We start from the raw sequence: 18762 nt of genomic DNA on the forward strand, positions 1-18762 counted from the left end.
CATGCACGTCACTGACAGCGTGGGAAAATTCTCCTGCACTCAGCGCTTCAGCGTGGGAGAATTCTCACACTGAAGCGCTGAGTGCAGGAGAATTCTCCCACGCTCTCAGTGACGTGCAGGAGGTGAGCTGAGTTCATTGGACATGAGCTCACCTTATGCACGTCACTGACAGCGTGGGAAAATTCTCCTGCACTCAGCGCTTCAGCGTGGGAGAATTCTCACGCTGAAGCGCTGAGTGCAGGAGAATTCTCCCACGCTGTCAGTGACGTGCAGGAGGTGAGCTGAGTTCATTGGACATGAGCTCACCTTATGCACGTCACTGACAGCGTGGGAGAATTCTCCTGCACTCAGGGCTTCAGCGTGAGAATTTTCTCACGCTGTCAGTGACGTGCATGAGGTGCGCCGAGTTCATTGGACATGAACTCGTCTCATCTTTATGCCGTCACAGCCAGACACTGCAGAGCGCAAGCAAGTCTGCGCTTCTCAGTGTCTGCGGGATGACAGGCTGGATGGCGGCGTTCTGCTGCGGTCCAGCCTGTCATCTCGATGTAGCAGAGCTGAAGCTGTCGTGGGAACCATGGAAAGGTAAGGATGATGTTGCTTTATTATTTTTCTTTTATTGCAGGAGATCATTGGCTTCAGCTGGAATGGGCGTGATGGTAAGTATGGTTTAATTTAGAACAATAAAGGATTGTGTCTTTATTTCAATTAAAGGACTTTAATCTGGGTGTTTGTGTTTTCTTTTAACTTTGACTATGGGGTTAGTAATGGGGGTGTCTTATAGACGCCTCTCAATTACTAACCTGGGCTTGATGTCAGCTGGCATTATAAGCTGACATCAACCCCAGCCCTATTACCCCCTGCCACCGCTACAGGGCAGCGTGGAAGAGCGAGGCTAAGTGCCAGAATTGGCGCATCCTATGAATGCGCCATTTCTGGGGCGGCTGACGGCTGGTGTTTCTAGCCTGGGAGGGGGCCAATATTCATGGCACCCTTCCTGGGCTATTAATATCAGCCCCCAGCTGTCTGCCTAGCCTTTGCTAGCTATTAAATTAGGGGGGACCCACGTCATTTTTTTGGGGGGGTCCCCCATTTTAATAGCTAGTAAAGGCTATGTATTCAGCTGGGGGCTCATATTAGTAGCCTGGGAAGCTCCGTGGGTATTACCCCCTTCCCAGGCTTCAAACATCTGCCCCAGCTGTCTGCTTAACCTCCGCTAGAGACTAAAATTAAGGGGAACCCCACGCCAATTTTTTTTAATCATAAATCCTTTATTTTAATACTAAATGACAAGTACAGTAACCAACACTATCACTGTACTTCATATATATGTGACTGACATGTTTCTATCTATCTAATCTATGTGTGAAGCTCTATTCTGTCTGTTATAAATTGTCGGGTACAGATGCTGAATTGCCGGCCGGCTTTTTTAAAGAGACGGTGCATGAAAACACTATCATTTTTTTTAATAAATCTTTTACACTAAATGACAAGTACAGTAAGCAACACTGTCACTGTACTTCATATATATGTGACTGACATGTTTCTATCTATCTAATCTATGTGTGAGGCTCTATTCCTTCTTGTCTAAATTGTCGGGTACCGGTGTATGCCGCTGCTGAATTACCTTTGAAGGTGTTTTCTATGTGTTTCTATGTGTTTTTGTTTGCCTGCCATTGGTTTTAACGGTGTTCGACGGTGTTCTAAGGTGTTCGACGAACAGTTCGACGAACAGTTCCTCGAACATCCCGGTGTTCGACGAACCGAACCGAACCCGAACACTACGGGGGTGGCTCAACACTACTTAGGACTCCCGGAAGCGCGAGTTAAATGCCACTGTCAGAGATTTAACATGTTAACAGCTGCGGGTGGATTGCGATTCCAATAATCAGCTGACATGTGCTCCTTCAGTGCGGGCTCACCGCCGGAGTCCCCGCTGAACCGGCCTTCCCGACCTGGTGCGTACTATTACTGACCAGGTCGGAAAGGGGTTAAGTAACATCCTTTCCAGGGTAAAGACTTGTGTATAAGGTAAAATAAATAACCAAAAACAAAAATACTCCTCCACACCTTGGGCTATGTTCACAAGTAGCATTTTTTATGTGTTTTTGCACGTTTGTATTGCTTTCAACCGTGACAAATGCATTCACCGGGAAATGTCATTTTAACATTTTACAACCTTATCTGGCCATGTGCTGTGTGACACATGCATACAATGCTAAAAAGACATGGGAACAGCATGGGGAAGAACCCTGGAAGCATCTCTGACACCCAGGTCACTGCCTAAAAGTGTGCCCATCAGAAGTGATCCTTGCCGCATCAGAAGATGCAGACTTGCAACTATCCCCGTGCAAGTCCTTGTCCCAGGGCAGTGTTCAATTGTACCTCCCCCATAACATGCAATACAAGCGCAAGTATGCAGCCTGCCACCCACCCACCCCCAGGCTGCAATACCATACTGCTAGCTTGCTTGCACTTGAAATTGGGCCTTTTAGGCATGTGGAGGTGGAATCTGGCCACCACGTCATGGCTGCGTCGGTAGCCTGGTATTCATACTCAGTCCCCAGCCGCCCGGCGGCCGGGTGTCCACGCTTGGTCCCCAGCCGCCAGGGGGCGGCCGGGTGTCCATACTCAGTCCCCAGCCGCCCCGCGGCTGGATGCCCACACACAGTCCCCTGCCGCGTGGGGGTGGCCGGGTGTCCATAAACGGTCCCCAGCCGCCCCTATTTGTCCCGGTGCGCCTTATACACAAGCACGCATACCAAAACATTACCTGTGCCCTCCCCAGTGCATTTAGTGGGAAGGACAGCCTAACCACAAACACGTGGACAAGTGAATGTGGCCTGGAATGGTCCATCTCACTGACGCCTTCACACTGGGTTAATATTGTGGAAGCCGGGACACAGTTGGACACTGGGATGCAACACGTCCTCCAGACATAGAGGATTGCGGGTCCTGGGTCAATCAGGCTTCAACACAAAGTTCAGAAGGTAGACAGCAGCAGTAGTCGGCCTCCTACACAACGAGTAAATTATTCATGATCATGAGGCCATCCACCTCCTTAGCTTTCTGTTCCTTGGAATACAAGCGCATGTATGTAGTAGCAGCTAGGCCTGAGGTGGTCAGCGTTTTGGCGAACATTCTACCTCCTTCGAGGATTGCTGGATGTTTTCCTGCTACTATCCCAGTTCTATGACTCCTGTTAAAACAAAGCTTCAGGTGATGAATGATGGATGAGGTGGTGGCAAAGGAGAATGAGCAGGAGGAACAGGGACCATTCACATCAATATCAGGCCAGCCAACCACACATGTCTTGTAGGATATGTTTCTGTACCAAAAGGAGCGGTTCAGCTACACAGTTATAAGGCATAAGTGAATGCAATGCCTACCAAAAATTTCGAGGCACTCCAATGCCCCTTGGAAGTGACATGGAGGTCAGAGGGCCTTAACTAAACCGTTTTTTCCATTTATAGCAACTGGGTCTCCTGTACACTGTTGGCCTAAGCAGGGAATGGAAGGCTTTCCAAAAATTATTAGGCACTGCAATGCCCCTTGAAACAGACGTGGATTACAGCGTATTAAAAACCTTCTACCCATTATTGGGGAGTTGGTCTCCCTTAGTGTTCGCCTATGCATTGAAAAGCAAAAGCTGACAAAAATTAGGAGGAAATGCAATGCCCGTTGCAAGAGTCGTGGAGGTTAGAGGTAATTAAAAACAACATGTCAATGCCCCTTGGAAGAGCTATGGAGTTCAGAGTGGTTTAACAAGATGGTTTTAATGCCCCTTGGAAGAGACGTGGAGTTCAGAGTGGTTTAACAAGACAGTTTTAATGCCCCTTGGAAGAGTGGTGGAGGTTACAGTGGAATAAAAAGACAATATCAATGCCCCGTGGAAGAGACGTGGAGGTCACAGTAGCTTAAAATGACGCTTTTAATACCCCTTGGAAGAGTGGTGGAGGTCGCAGTGGAATAAAAAGACAATATTAACGACCCTTGGAAGAGACGTGGAGGTCACAGTAGCTTAACAAGACGATTTTAATGCCCCTTACAAGAGCCATGCAGTACAGCATATTAAAAACATTATTCCCATTATTGGGGAGTGGGTCTCCCAGAGTCTTTGCCTATGCCTTCCAAGCAAAAGCTGCCAAAAATTAGGAAGGGGAACTTGCAATGTCCCTTACAAGAGCCATGCAGTACAGCATATTAAAAACATTATTCCCATTATTGGGGAGTGGGTCTCCCATAGTCTTTGCCTATGCCTTCCAAGCAAAAGCTGCCAAAAATTAGGACAGAGGAACTTGCAATGCTGGCAACATGGACCACGGTCACCCTGGTGGTTTAGTGGTCGTGGAGGCTGAGGATAAGGAGAAGAGCAAAAAACAGCCGAAATGAGGAAGCGTATACCCATGTGTGGGTGTGAAGCGATGCATGGGAATACACCTCCCAAAATAACACAGTGGATTTGACTTTATGTTACTCTGCTGTCATTTGGTGGTGATGAGAAGTCTGGCCCAATCCAGCCCTTGTTCATTTTGATAAGGGTCAGCTTGTCAGCATTGTCAGTTGACAGGCGAGTGCGCTTATCAGTTATAATTCCCCCAGCGGCGCAAAAAACACGCTCCGATAACACGCTTGCGGCAGGGCAGGCCAGGACCTCCAAGGCATACAGAGTGAGTTCATTCCAAGTGTCCAGCTTGGATACCCAATAATTAAAAGGCACAGAGGAATCACGGAGGACGCTGGTACTCCCTCACCATCATTTGAAACTTTCCACTCCTTGTGAGAGTACCCTGCGACTCAGGGCCTGTAAGCTGGGCAGGTCTCAGAAAACTGTCCTAGAACATTGACAGTGTTCCCTTGCCTCTGCTGGATTGGAGTTGCATCTCTCTCGCCTGTATGCCTTAGTTGAGCAGCGAACTGTGACCTCTGCCGCTACCATGTTCAGATGGGAATTTTTTTAATAGTTCTGCAGCAAGGGCCTTCTGGTACTGCCCCATTTTTGTAGACCTCTCCAACTCAGGAATAAGAGAGTGAAAGTTCTCCTTGTAGAGGGGGTCTAAAAGTGTCATCAACCAGTAATGACTGTCACCCAACATTTTGACAATGCGAGGGTCACGGTTAAGGCAGCGTAACATAAAGTCAGCCATGGGTGCCAGACTGGTAACGGGCATGACTTCCGTGTCCTCACCAAGATGACGACTGATAGTGTTGAGCGATCACTAAAATGCTCGGGTGCTCGAAGCTCGGGCCGAGCTTACCGTGATACTCGGGTGCTCGACCCGAGCAACAAGCCCAATGTTAGTCTATGAGAGACCCTAGTATTTTTGCTGCAGCACCCCCGGCAGTCTGTAGAAAGCCTAAAAAGTGCCCAAAACGATAGTGACAGTGCTCAAAAGACATGGGGGCTGCATGGGGATCGCCCCTGGAAGCATTTCTGACCCCCAGGTCACTGCTGTCAACAACGTGGTCAGAGGTATAAAGCCACTTTTGCGGGCTCACAATAAAACGTTCAAAAACGAAACTGAAACGGTTTTCCTGTGAAATATGTTAAGGAATTTCCTTTCCAGGGTAAAAACTTGTGTATAAGGTAAAATAAATAACCAAAAACAAAAATACTCCTCCATACCTTGGGCTATGTTCACAAGTAGCATTTTTCATGCGTTTTTGCACTTTTGTATTGCTTTCAACCGTGACAAATGCGTTCACCGGGAAATGTATTTTTAACATTTTACAACCTTATCTGGCCATGTGCTGTGTGACACATGCATACAGTGCTGAAAAGACAAGGGATCAGCATGGGGAAGACCCCTGGAAGCGTCTCTGACCCCCAGGTCACTGTCTAAAAGTGTGCCCATCAGAAGTGATCCTTGCCGCATCAGAAGATGCAGACTTAAAACTATCCCCGTGCAAGTCCTTGTCCCAGGGCAGTGTTCAATTGTACCTCCCCCATTCCTTGCAATGCAAGCGAAAATATGCAGCCAACCACCTACCCACCCATAGGCTGCAATTCCATACTGCTAGCTTTCACTTGAAATGGGGCCTTTTAGTTTGAAGGAGGCCGAAGCTGGCCACTACCTCATGGCCGCTTCGGCAGTGTGGTATCCATACTCTGTCCCCAGCCGCCCGGCGGCCACGATCGGTTCCCAGCCGCCAGGTGGCGGCCAGGTGTCCATACTCGGTCCCCAGCCACCCTGATTTCTCCTGTCACCTTCCCCCACACTTTTCTTAGCCTGGCCTGCTTTAGGGCAGCATTGGATGAGCCCACCAGAGAACCAGACTCCTCCGGTGGGCCCTGGCTTCTCCATCAGGGGAGCTGAGAGTGCCTAGGTGAGGAGCATGATGATGATGATAGAAGTTAGCATCTGCTTTGTTTTCTTGGAATGCAAGCGCATGTATGTAGTAGCGGCTAGGCCTGAGGTAGTCCGCGTTTTGGTGCATATCCTACCTCCTCCGAGGATTGCTGGATGTTTTCCTGCTACTATTCCAGTTCTATGACTCCCGTTAAAACAAAGCTTCAGGTGATAAATGATGGATGAGGTGGTGGCAAAGGAGAAAGAGCAGGAGGAACAGGGACCCTTCACATCAATATCAGGCCAGTCAACCAGATATGTCTTGTAGGATATGTTTCTGTAACAAAAGGAGCGGTTCAGCTACACAGTTATAGGGCATACAGTGAGTGCAATGCCTACCAAAAATTTCGAGCCACTCCAATGCCCCTTGGAAATGACATGGAGGTCAGAGGGCATTAACTAAACCTTTTTTTCGATTTATAGCAACTGGGTCTCCCGTGCACTGTTGGCCTAAGCAGTGAATGGAAGGCTTTCCAAAAATTATGAGGAACTGCAATGCCCCTTACAAGAGCCATGTGTGGCACCCCAGGGGTCTGATCACCACAGTAATAGAGATATTACGTCGGAGAGCAAGTGGGAGGTTTCCTGGTCAGGATCCCTTAAATATGCAACATCCTCCTGCCCCAGTCCTGGGAGGGGAGAATTCTGCCCTTATAAACTGCATCTGGGGCGGGGTTGAGTGCACCATCACCCCCATCATCCACACTCACTGCCCTGAGGCTATACTCCTCCCGAGGGGAGTTATCCCATTCTATGCTGCTCACACAACACCAGCCTCAGCAGTCTGCCTCGCAGCGATGGTACTCCCTGACCGCAATCCACGGGTGGCGCAGTCGGACAATTAACCTCAAAACCTAAGAAAGACTGCCACTGGTTTGACCAGCCTGAGCCACGGGACCGGGTCACCGCCACGGAGACTACAGACCCCAGAGACCCGGCACCGGGTATCCCACACACGTGTACACACGGCCCAGGGGGCGCGTCACATGCAGTACAGCATATTACAAACATAAGTCCCATTATTGGGGAGTAGGTGTCCCATAGTATTTGCTTATGCCATGCAAGCAAAAGCTGCCAAAAATTAGGACGGAGCAACTTGCAATGCCCCTTACAAGAGCCATGCAGTACAGCATATTACAAACATAAGTCCCATTATTGGGGAGTGGGTCTCCCATAGTATTTGCTTATGCTTTCCCAGCAAAAGCTGCCAAAAATTAGGACGGAGCAACTTGCAATGCCCCTTACAAGAGCCATGCAGTACAGCATATTACAAACATAAGTCCCATTATTGGGGAGTGAGTGTCCCATAGTATTTGCTTATGCCTTGCAAGCAAAAGCTGCCAATAATTAGGACGGAGGAACTTGCAATGCTGGCACCCTGGTGGTATAGTGGTGGTGGAGGCTGAGGATAAGGAGAAGAAGATTAAACAGCCGAAACGAGGAAGCGTATACCCATGTGTGGGTGTGAAGCGGTGCATGTGAATACACCTCCCGAAATAACACAGTGGATTTAACTTTATGTTACTCTGCTGTCATTTGGTGGTGATGAGAAGTCTGGCCCAATCCAGCCCTTGTTCATTTTGATAAGGGTCAGCTTGTCAGCATTGTCAGTTGACAGGCGAGTGCGCTTATCAGTTATAATTAGTGTTGAGCCACCCCCGTAGTGTTCGGGTTCGGTTCGGTTCGTCGAACACCGGGATGTTCGAGGAACTGTTCGTCGAACTGTTCGTCGAACACCTTAGAACACCGTCGAACACCGTTAAAACCAATGGCAGGCAAACAAAAACACATAGAAACACATAGAAAACACCTGCAAAGGTGTCCAAAAGCTGACAAACTGCTCAGAAGACACTCTCTTTAAAAAAGCCGGCCGGCAAATTCAGCAGCTGCATACACCGGTACCCGACAATTTAGAGAAGAAGGAATAGAGCATCACACATAGATTAGATAGATAGAAACATGTCAGTCACACATATAAGAAGCACAGTGACAGTGTTGGTTACTGCACTTGTCATTTAGTGTAAAGGATTTATTAAAAAAAATATTAGTGTTTTCATGCACCGTCTCTTTAAAAAAGCCGGCCGGCAATTCAGCATCTGTACCCGACAATTTAGAACAGAAAGAATAGAGCTTCACACATAGATTAGATAGATAGAAACATGTCAGTCACATATATAATAAGTACAGTGATAGTGTTGCTTACTGTACTTGTCATTTAGTGTAAAGGATTTATTTAAAAAAATAATAGTGTTTTCATGCACTGTCTCTTTAAAAAAGCCGGCCGGCAATTCAGCAGCGGTACCCGACAATTTAGAACAGAAAGATAGAGCATCACACATAGATTAGATAGATAGAAACATGTCAGTCACATATATATGAAGTACAGTGATAGTGTTGGTTACTGTACTTGTCATTCAGTATTAAAATAAAGGATTTATTATTAAAAAAATTGGCGTGGGGTTCCCCTTAATTTTAGGCTCTAGCGGAGGTTAAGCAGACGGCTGGGGCAGATGTTTGAAGCCTGGGAAGGGGGTAATACCCACGGAGCTTCCCAGGCTACTAATATCAGCCCCCAGCTGAATACATAGCCTTTACTAGCTATTAAAATGGGGGACCCCCCAAAAAAAATGACGTGGGGTCCCCCCTAATTTAATAGCTAGCAAAGGCTAGGCAGACAGCTGGGGGCTGATATTAATAGCCCAGGAAGGGAGCCATGAATATTGGCCCCCTCCCAGGCTAGAAACACCAGCCGTCAGCCGCCCCAGAAATGGCGCATTCATAGGATGCGCCAATTCTGGCACTTAGCCTCGCTCTTCCACGCTGCCCTGGTGCGGTGGCAGGGGGTAATAGGGTTGGGGTTGATGTCAGCTTATAATGCCAGCTGACATCAAGCCCAGGTTAGTAATGGAGAGGCGTCTATAAGACACCCCCATTACTAACCCCATAGTCAAAGTTAAAAAAAACACAAACACCCAGAATAAAGTCCTTTAATTGAAATAAAGACACAATCCTTTATTGTTCTAAATTAAACCATACTTACAATCACGCCCATTCCAGCTGAAGCCAACGATCTCCTGCAATAAAAGAAAAATAATAAAGCAACCTCATCCTTACCTTTCCATGGTTCCCACGACAGCTTCAGCTCTGCTACATCGAGATGACAGACTGGACCGCAGCAGAACGCTGCCATCCAGCCTGTCATCCCGCAGACACTGAGAAGCGCAGGCTTGCTTGCGCTGCTCAGCGTCTCTCTGTGACGACATCCAGATGAGCCGAGTTCATGTCCAATGAACTCGGCTCACCTCATGCACGTCACTGAAAGCGTGGGAAAATTCTCACGCTGAAGCGCTGATTGCAGGAGAATTTTCCCACGCTGTCAGTGACGTGCAGGAGGTGAGCTGAGTTCATTGGACATGAGCTCACCTCATGCACATCACTGACAGCGTGGGAGAATTCTCCTGCACTCAGCACTTCAGCGTGAGAATTTTCCCACGCTGTCAGTGACGTGCATGAGGTGAGCCGAGTTCATTGGACATGACCTCGGCTCATCTGGATGCCGTCACAGCGAGACAGTGAGGAGCGCAAGCATGCCTGCGCTTCTCAGTGTCTGCGGGATGACAGACTGTATGGCAGCGTTCTGCTGCGGTCCAGCCAGTCATCTCGATGTAGCAGAGCTGAAGCTGTCGTGGGAACCATGGAAAGGTAAGGATGAGGTTGGTTTATTATTTTTCTTTTATTGCAGGAGATCGTTGGCTTCAGCTGGAATGGGTGTGATGGTAAGTATGGTTTAATTTAGAACAATAAAGAATTGTGTCTTTATTTCAATTAAAGGACTTTATTCTGGGTGTTGTGTTTTTTTTAAATACTTTACTAGAAATTCATGGCGGTCATGTCTAATACTGGCGTGACCCCATGAATTTTGGGCTTGGGGCCAGCTGATAATACCAAGCTGGCCCTAACCCCTTTATTACCCAGTGAGCCACCGCACCAGGGCCCTGGATGAGTTGGGTACAGCGCATCTTCTGGCGCTTCTATGAACGCGCCATTTTCCGGGGTGGCTGCGGACTGCAATTTGTAGCGGGGGGGGGGGCCCAGAAAGCTTGGGCCTCCCTGCGCTGCAGATTCCAGCCCCCAGCTGCCTAGTTGTACCTGGCTGGACACAAAAATAGGGCGAAGCCCCACGTACTTTTTTTTTAATTATTTCATGAAATTCATGAAATAATTAAGAAAAAAAGGCCTTCCCTATATTGTTGTGTCCGGCCAGGTACAAATAGGCAGCTGGTGGTTGGGGGCAGCCCGTTCCTGCCTGCTGTACCTGGCTGGACACAAATATAGTGCAAAGCCCCACTTCAATTTTTTTTAATTATTTCATGAAATTCATGAAATAATTAAGAAAAAAAGGGCTTCCCTATATTGTTGTGTCCGGCCAGGTACAAATAGGCAGCTGGTGGATGGGGGCAGCCCGTTCCTGCCTGCTGTACCTGGCTGGACACAAATATAGTGCGAAGCCCCACTTCAATTTTTTTTAATTATTTCAGGAAATTCATGAAATAATTTAAAAAAAATTGACGTGGGGCTTCGCACTATATTTGTGTCCAGCCAGGTACAGCAGGCAGGAACGGGCTGCCCCCAACCACCAGCTGCCTATTTGTACCTGGCCGGACACAACAATATAGGGAAGCCCTTTTTTTCTTAATTATTTCATGAAATAATTTAAAGAAAATTGACGTGGGGCTTCGCCCTGTTTTTGTGTCCAGCCAGGTACAACTAGGCAGCTGGGGGCTGGAATCCGCAGCGCAGGGAGGCCCAAGCTTTCTGGGCCACCCCCGCTGCAAATTGCAGTCCGCAGCCACCCCGGAAAATGGCGAGTTCATAGAAGCGCCATCTTCTGGCGCTGTACCCAACTCATCCAGGGCCCTGATGCGGTGGCTCACTGGGTAATAAAGGGGTTAGGGCCAGCTTGGCATTATCAGCTGGCCCTAAGCCCGAAATTTATGGGGTCACGCCAATATTAGACATGACCACCATGAATTTCTAGTAAAGTATTTAAAAAAAACACAACACCCAGAAAAAAGTCCTTTAATTGAAATAAACACACAATTCTTTATTGTTCTAAATTAAACCATACTTACCATCACGCCCATTCCAGCTGAAGCCAACGATCTCCTGAAATAAAAGAAAAATAATAAAGCAACATCATCCTTACCTTTCCATGGTTCCCATGACAGCTTCAGCTCTGCTACATCGAGATGACAGGCTGAACCGCAGCAGAACGCTGCCATCCAGCCTGTCATCCCGCAGACACTGAGAAGCGCAGGCTTGCTTGCGCTCCACAGTGTCTCTCTGTGAGGGCATCCAGATGAGCCGAGTTAATGTCCAATGAACTCGGCTCACCTCATGCACGTCACTGACAGCGTGGGAAAATTCTCCTTCACTCAGCGCTTCAGCGTGGGAGAATTCTCACACTGAAGCGCTGAGTGCAGGAGAATTCTCCCACGCTGTCAGTGACGTGCAGGAGGTGAGCTGAGTTCATTGGACATGAGCTCACCTTATGCACGTCACTGACAGCGTGAGAAAATTCTCCTGCACTCAGCGCTTCAGCGTGGGAGAATTCTCACGCTGAAGCGCTGAGTGCAGGAGAATTCTCCCACGCTGTCAGTGACATGCAGGAGGTGAGCTGAGTTCATTGGACATGAGTTCACCTTATGCACGTCACTGACAGCGTGGGAGAATTCTCCTGCACTCACCGCTTCAGCGTGAGAATTTTCCCACGCTGTCAGTGACGTGCATGAGGTGAGCCGAGTTCATTGGACATGAACTCGGCTCATCTGGATGTCGTCACAGAGAGACGCTGAGCAGCGCAAGCAAGCCTGCGCTTCTCAGTGTCTGCGGGATGAGAGGCTGGATGGCAGCGTTCTGCTGCGGTCCAGCCTGTCATCTCGATGTAGCAGAGCTGAAGCTGTCGTGGGAACCATGGAAAGGTAAGGATGAGGTTGCTGTATTATTTTTCTTTTATTGCAGGAGATCGTTGGCTTCAGCTGGAATGGGCGTGACGGTAAGTATGGTTTAATTTAGAACAATAAAGGATTGTGTCTTCATTTCAATTAAAGGACTTTATTCTGGGTGTTTGTGTTTTTTTTAACTTTGACTATGGGGTTAGTAATGGGGGTGTCTTATAGACGCCTCTCCATTACTAACCTGGGCTTGATGTCAGCTGGCATTATAAGCTGACATCAACCCCAACCCTATTACCCCCTGCCACCGCACCAGGGCAGCGTGGAAGAGCGAGGCTAAGTGCCAGAATTGGCGCATCCTATGAATGCGCCATTTCTGGGGCGGCTGACGGCTGGTGTTTCTAGCCTGGGAGGGGGCCAATATTCATGGCTCCCTTCCTGGGCTATTAATATCAGCCCCCAGCTGTCTGCCTAGCCTTTGCTAGCTATTAAATTAGGGGGGACCCCACGTCATTTTTTTTGGGGGGTCCCCCATTTTAATAGCTAGTAAAGGCTATGTATTCAGCTGGGGGCTGATATTAGTAGCCTGGGAAGCTCCGTGGGTATTACCCCCTTCCCAGGCTTCAAACATCTGCCCCAGCCGTCTGCTTAACCTCCGCTAGAGCCTAAAATTAAGGGGAACCCCACGCCAATTTTTTTAATAATAAATCCTTTATTTTAATACTAAATGACAAGTACAGTAACCAACACTATCACTGTACTTCATATATATGTGACTGACATGTTTCTATCTATCTAATCTATGTGTGAAGCTCTATTCTGTCTGTTATAAATTGTCGGGTACCGCTGCTGAATTGCCGGCCGGCTTTTTTAAAGAGACGGTGCATGAAAACAGTATTATTTTTTTTGATAAATCCTTTACGCTAAATGACAAGTACAGTAAGCAGCACTTTCACTGTACTTCGTATATATGTGGCTGACATGTTTATATCTATCTAATCTATGTGTGAAGCTCTATTCTTTCGGTTCTAAATTGTCGGGTACCGGTGTATGCCGCTGCTGAATTGCCGGCTTTTCATGTTTCACTGTTGGCACTGTTCCCATCGATTTGGGCAATCACTGTAATGCCACAACCACCATGGCTGTGGCATTACAGTGAGTGGCAGACAATCCCTGCATGATTGGTGCTCTAAATAGCGCCAGACATGCAGGACACGCTTTTGGTGCACGAACAGTTATCGAACATAACCTCGAACAGCCGAATTTTTTGCAAATCGTTCGGGTTCGTCGAACAACTCGAACACCGCCCAAAACAGCTCGAATTTGAGATTGGCGTACAGTTCTAGTCGAACACCGCTCATCTCTAGTTATAATACCACAGCGGCACTAAAAACACGCTCCGATAACACGCTAGCGGCAGGGCAGGCCAGGACCTCCAAGGTGTACAGAGCGAGTTCATTCCAAGTGTCCAGCTTGGATACCCAATAATTAAAAGGCACGGAGGACGCTGGTACGATCGGCAAGGTACTCCCTCACCATCTTTTGAAACTTTCCTCTCCTTGTGAGAGTACCCCGCGCCTCAGGGCCTGTAAGCTGGGCGGGTGTCAGAAAACTGTCCCAGAATGTTGAAAGTGTTCCCCTGCCTCTGCTGGATTTCAAAAATGTTTTTTCATTTATTTCTATTTTCTACAGCAGTTATGCTATTTATATTTCATATCTATATACTCAGTGTTACAGTGTGCTACTTTATTTGTTCATTAAGGATGGTACATATGTCAAACATCCAGGTCCACTCCTGAGGTCTTATGTGTGGAGTCTGACCTGAATATCGACGGCCTTGTTGCAGCTGGTACTCCACAACTGCTCTCTTCTGCTCACAAATCCTTTGCAACATGTGGAGGGTAGAGTTCCAACGTGTGGGGACATCACACACCAGTCGGTGTGCCGGAAGCTGCAAACGCTGCTGCAACACAGCAGGGGCGGCGGAAGCTGTAGCCGACTTGCGAAAATGAGCTGACAGGCGGCGTACTTTCACGAGCAGATCTGGCAACTCGGGGTACGATTTAAGAAACCGCTGAACCATGAGGTTAAGCACATGAGCCAGGCATGGTACGTGTGTGATCTCACCTCGCCTCAGAGCCGCCACCAGGTTACGGCCATTGTCCCACACGACCATGCCGGGATGTAGGTTCAGCGGTCTCAGCCACAGATCTGCCTGCTCTTTCACAGCTGTCCACAACTCACAAGCAGTGTGAGGTTTATCACCTAAGCTTATGAGTTTCAGCACAGCCTGTTGCCGCTTGGCAGAGACAGTACTGCAATGCTTCCAGCTTGTAACTGATGTGGTGATATCTGAGATGGAGGCTGAACATGAGGAGGAGGAGGAGGATGCGCAGGAGCTGTACACTGTGGGGGCAACTCTGACTGACATAGGGCCCGCAATCCTCGGTGTGGGTAGGATGTGTTCCGTCCCAAGGTCCGACTGGGTCCCGGCTTCCACTATGTTTACCCAGTGTGCCGTCAGAGAGATGTACCGTCCCTGGCCACAAGCACTTGTCCACGTGTCCGTTGTCAGGTGGACTCTCCCAGTAACTGCGTTGTTGAGGGCACGGCAGATGCTTTGGGACACGTGCTTGTGTAGTGCGGGGATGGCACACCGGGCAAAATAGTGTCGGCTGGGGACCGAGTACCGAGGGACGGCCACCGCCATAAGATTGTGGAAGGATTCCGTCTCCACCAGCCTAAAAGGCAGCATTTCCAATGCAAGCAGTCGTGAAATGTGCGAATTTAGGACTGTGGCCTGTGGGGCATTAGCTGCGAATTTCCGCTTTCGCTCAAAGGTCTGGGATATGGACAATTGAACGCTGCGGTGGGCCGTGGACGTGGACGTTGATGCTGTTTCTTGAGAAACTGCCATAACAAGTGAAGACTGAGAGGAGGGGGCTTCTTTACATGCAGTATGGACAGGGGATTGCCTTGCACACACAACAGGGGGTTCTATTGCATGCACAACAGTGAAAGAAGCAGTGGTGACACCCGCTGACACTGGTCGTGGACCCTGGGTTTCGCCCCACAAAGTCGGATGCTTTGCTGCCATGTGCCTGATCATGCTGGTGGTGGTCAGGCTGGTAGTTTTGTCACCCCTGCTGATGCTGGCATGGCAGGTGGAACATATGGCCTTTTTGGGGTTATCAGCAGAGTCTTTAAAAAAATTCCAGACTCTGGAAGACCTACCGCTTGTACTGGCAATGTCCCTCGTGTTGGTGTTACGGGGAACGGTTGCCTGCCTTCTGTCTGCGGCCACCACACTGCTTCTTCCTGCCTGTTGGGGTACTCTGCCTCCCTCCCCCTGTGTGCTGCTGGCCTCACTCTACATGTCCTCCTTCCACGTTGGGTCAGTTACTAGATCATCCACCACCTCCTCCTATTCCACTTGCGCACCACGATCCTCCTCCTCACTTCCTGGCAATTGTGTCCCGTCATCGTCCACCTCTTGTGACAGATTGCCAACGTCGACTTCCTGTGGCCGTGGCTGTTCAAATATTTGGGCATCGCAACACCACTTCAAGCGTATCAGGCGAGGGGCCCAAATATGGAAATGGACCAGTGAACAGCTCTTCAGAGTGTCCAAGTGTGGGATCACTTGCTGTCTGACGACACTCGGCATGGTGGGAGGAAGGAGCATCAGGGTGAGGAGGAGTATGCGGTCGAGACTCACGGCTACTAAGAGTTGACCGTGTGGAAGACAGACCGGAGGTGGTGGTGCCCAGGTAACTGGAAGTATTGTCTGCTATCCAATTAATAACCTGTTCACACTGATCAGTTCTCAATACTGGTGTTGTTCTGTGCTTCCCTAGTAATTCGGTCAAGAAGTGGGAGCGAGAAGATGTGGCTGTTGGTTGTGGCACATTTTCACCTTGGCCACGGCCCCATCCTCTGCACGAACCATCACCAGAACGTCCACTTCCACGTCCCTTGCCACGCGCCTTGCCCATTGTAAATGAAGTAAAATAGCTAACACTTGCACTATCAATGGAAAAAGGGTAATAAAGAGTAGATTAGAACCGTGGAAGAGGAAAACCACAGTTATTGTTTACTGGGGTATACCACACTTTTTTAAATAGAGATATTTGCGGCTGAAGAGTGAGCGACACACTCAATCTGCTTTTTTTTTTAGATACCAAAGGCCCAAAACTGGATAGTACAGCGATTTCACCCGTGGAACTACGAAACCACACTGGGATGTCTGGCCTACACAAGACTATTTTCAACAGATATATTTTTGTGTCACAACAGTCAGGAGACACTACTGTTTTTCTTTACGGAAAAAACTACCAAAACCTGAATAGTAGAGATTTTTTACCGTGGGATGGCAAAATCACAGTTATTGTTTACTGGGGTATACCACACTTTCTTAAATAGAGATATTTGCGGCTGAACAGTGAGCGACACACACTCAAACTGTTTTTTTTTTTAGATACAAATGGCCCAAAATGGATAATACAGAGGTTTGAACAGTGGAAGTGCAAAACAACACTTCTGTTTCTCTAGCCTACACCAGACTATTTTCAACAGTTATATTTGTGTCTGAAAAATCAGAGACACGTTTTTTTTTGGGGGGGGGACACACCAAAAGGTTAATAAGACGAGTATTTGTACAGTGTGAAGGAGGAAAAAAAAAGGATTTTTCCTGGCCCCCGACACCTGGTGCTAAGTCCAGCAATTTGAGCAACAGGAGCACACAGGACTGTAGTGCAGCGTTTGCTGGTATAACCACTGTGTCTCCTATACAGCCTGCCTGCCTGGTATCTGGGATGGATATTAGTCCTGAAAAGGACTGTTTGTTTGTTCTGGCAGCCTTTACAGACCCTACACTAACTATTTCGCAGATTATATCTCTCCCTAAATCAGCAGCGCTGTCCCTACACTGTCTAATCCGGAGCGACTGTGTCCAAGATGGCGGCGCCCGGTTTTAAATACTCGAGGTTACGCTGTGCGGCCAGCCAATCACTGTAATGCCCACAACCAACATGGCTGCAGCATTACAGTGACTGGCTGGCAATCCCTGCATGTTCATTGGCTCTGTAAAGAGCGCCAAACATGCAGGGCGGAGACCCGAGCTCCCGCCCGAGTAACCCGGAAATGCTCGGTGCTCGCCGAACATCCCGAGTAGCGTGATGCTCAGGTGAGTACCGAGCAGTGTCGAGCATGTTCGCTCAACTCTAATCTTGTACTGTCGATCAGTCCCGTTACCACTTTGCAATTCATTGACATCCTGCAGTTCCTGTAGTGGTCGGGCGAGCGGTACTTCCCAAAATCCCTCTAAAAAGGTCCCTCAAGGACGTGTGCCTATCATACTGACACCTCTTGAGCAAGGCCTTCACCCTGGAGATTTCCTCACGGTCCCCTCCAGTCGAGATGAGCTGCTCGAGTTTCCTCCCCAGATCCCGATACAGGCGGTACCTGTTCAGGACTCTGACGCTCGAGAGCTGACGGAAGAACCTTGCGACCCTTCTTTTGAAGATCTCCCACCACTCACACTTACTGCTACAGAGACCCAAGAGAGGTACCTGGCTCTGAAGAAACTCCTCAAAGGATTGTCTCACCTCCGCTTCTTCCAACAGGGACGAATTCAGCTTCCATAGGCCTCTCCCCATCCGGGGGGTCTCTGTAACATTCAAGGAAATGAAAATTAAACAGTGGTCGGAGAATTCCACCTCAACAGCGGACACTGCAGTAGAGACGGCCTCCTCCTTTAAAAAAAACTATCTAACCTGGACATTCTACTACCCCTATAAAAGGTGAATTCCCCATGACCTGGGGTGTGCCAGATGTGGACATCCACCAGGCGAGCTTCACTCATTATACTATTCAGGGCTATACTATCATAAGCCAGCCGGTCACCGGGGCCTCCCCTATCACGGGACCTAGTTACAGTGTTAAAGTCCCCACCGAAGACCACCTGCCGGCTCGTAAAAAGATAGGGCTTGATCTTCAGGAAGAGACACTTACGGTCCCACTTAGACTGTGGGCCATAGATATTAATGAGCCGGTGCTCTTGTCCCGTCATGAAGACGTCAAGGACCAAGCACCTCCCCATATCTACCTCAGTCACCCGTCTGCATTCCACTGAAGCGGACCTTAACCCTCCGTCAGGGGCAACTGATCTGACAGGCGCAGCTCACTTAGTTTCATTTATCTATTTTCAGTGGTTTGTCTGGGAAACACCCTCCTCCCAGTACCTTCCTAACTTTAAAGGCTGTGTGATTATGTGTATTCTCATTTATTACATTCCTATTAAGGTAACTGATCACTTTTAGAGCATTGAAATTTAAAAAAAAGGAAAATATAGCCAATTTTCTAGCCTGTGCCTGACAGGCGCATTGCCCCTAAACTCGTTATGAAACATATTGCCCCTGACGGAGGGTTAAAAAGGACCACTACCCCGCTATACGGCT

This window comes from Phyllobates terribilis, unplaced genomic scaffold (genome assembly GCF_046119375.1).
Source record: "Phyllobates terribilis strain yellow unplaced genomic scaffold, ASM4611937v1 Scaffold_2__4_contigs__length_985480577, whole genome shotgun sequence".
Classification (NCBI taxonomy): Eukaryota; Metazoa; Chordata; class Amphibia; order Anura; family Dendrobatidae; genus Phyllobates; species Phyllobates terribilis.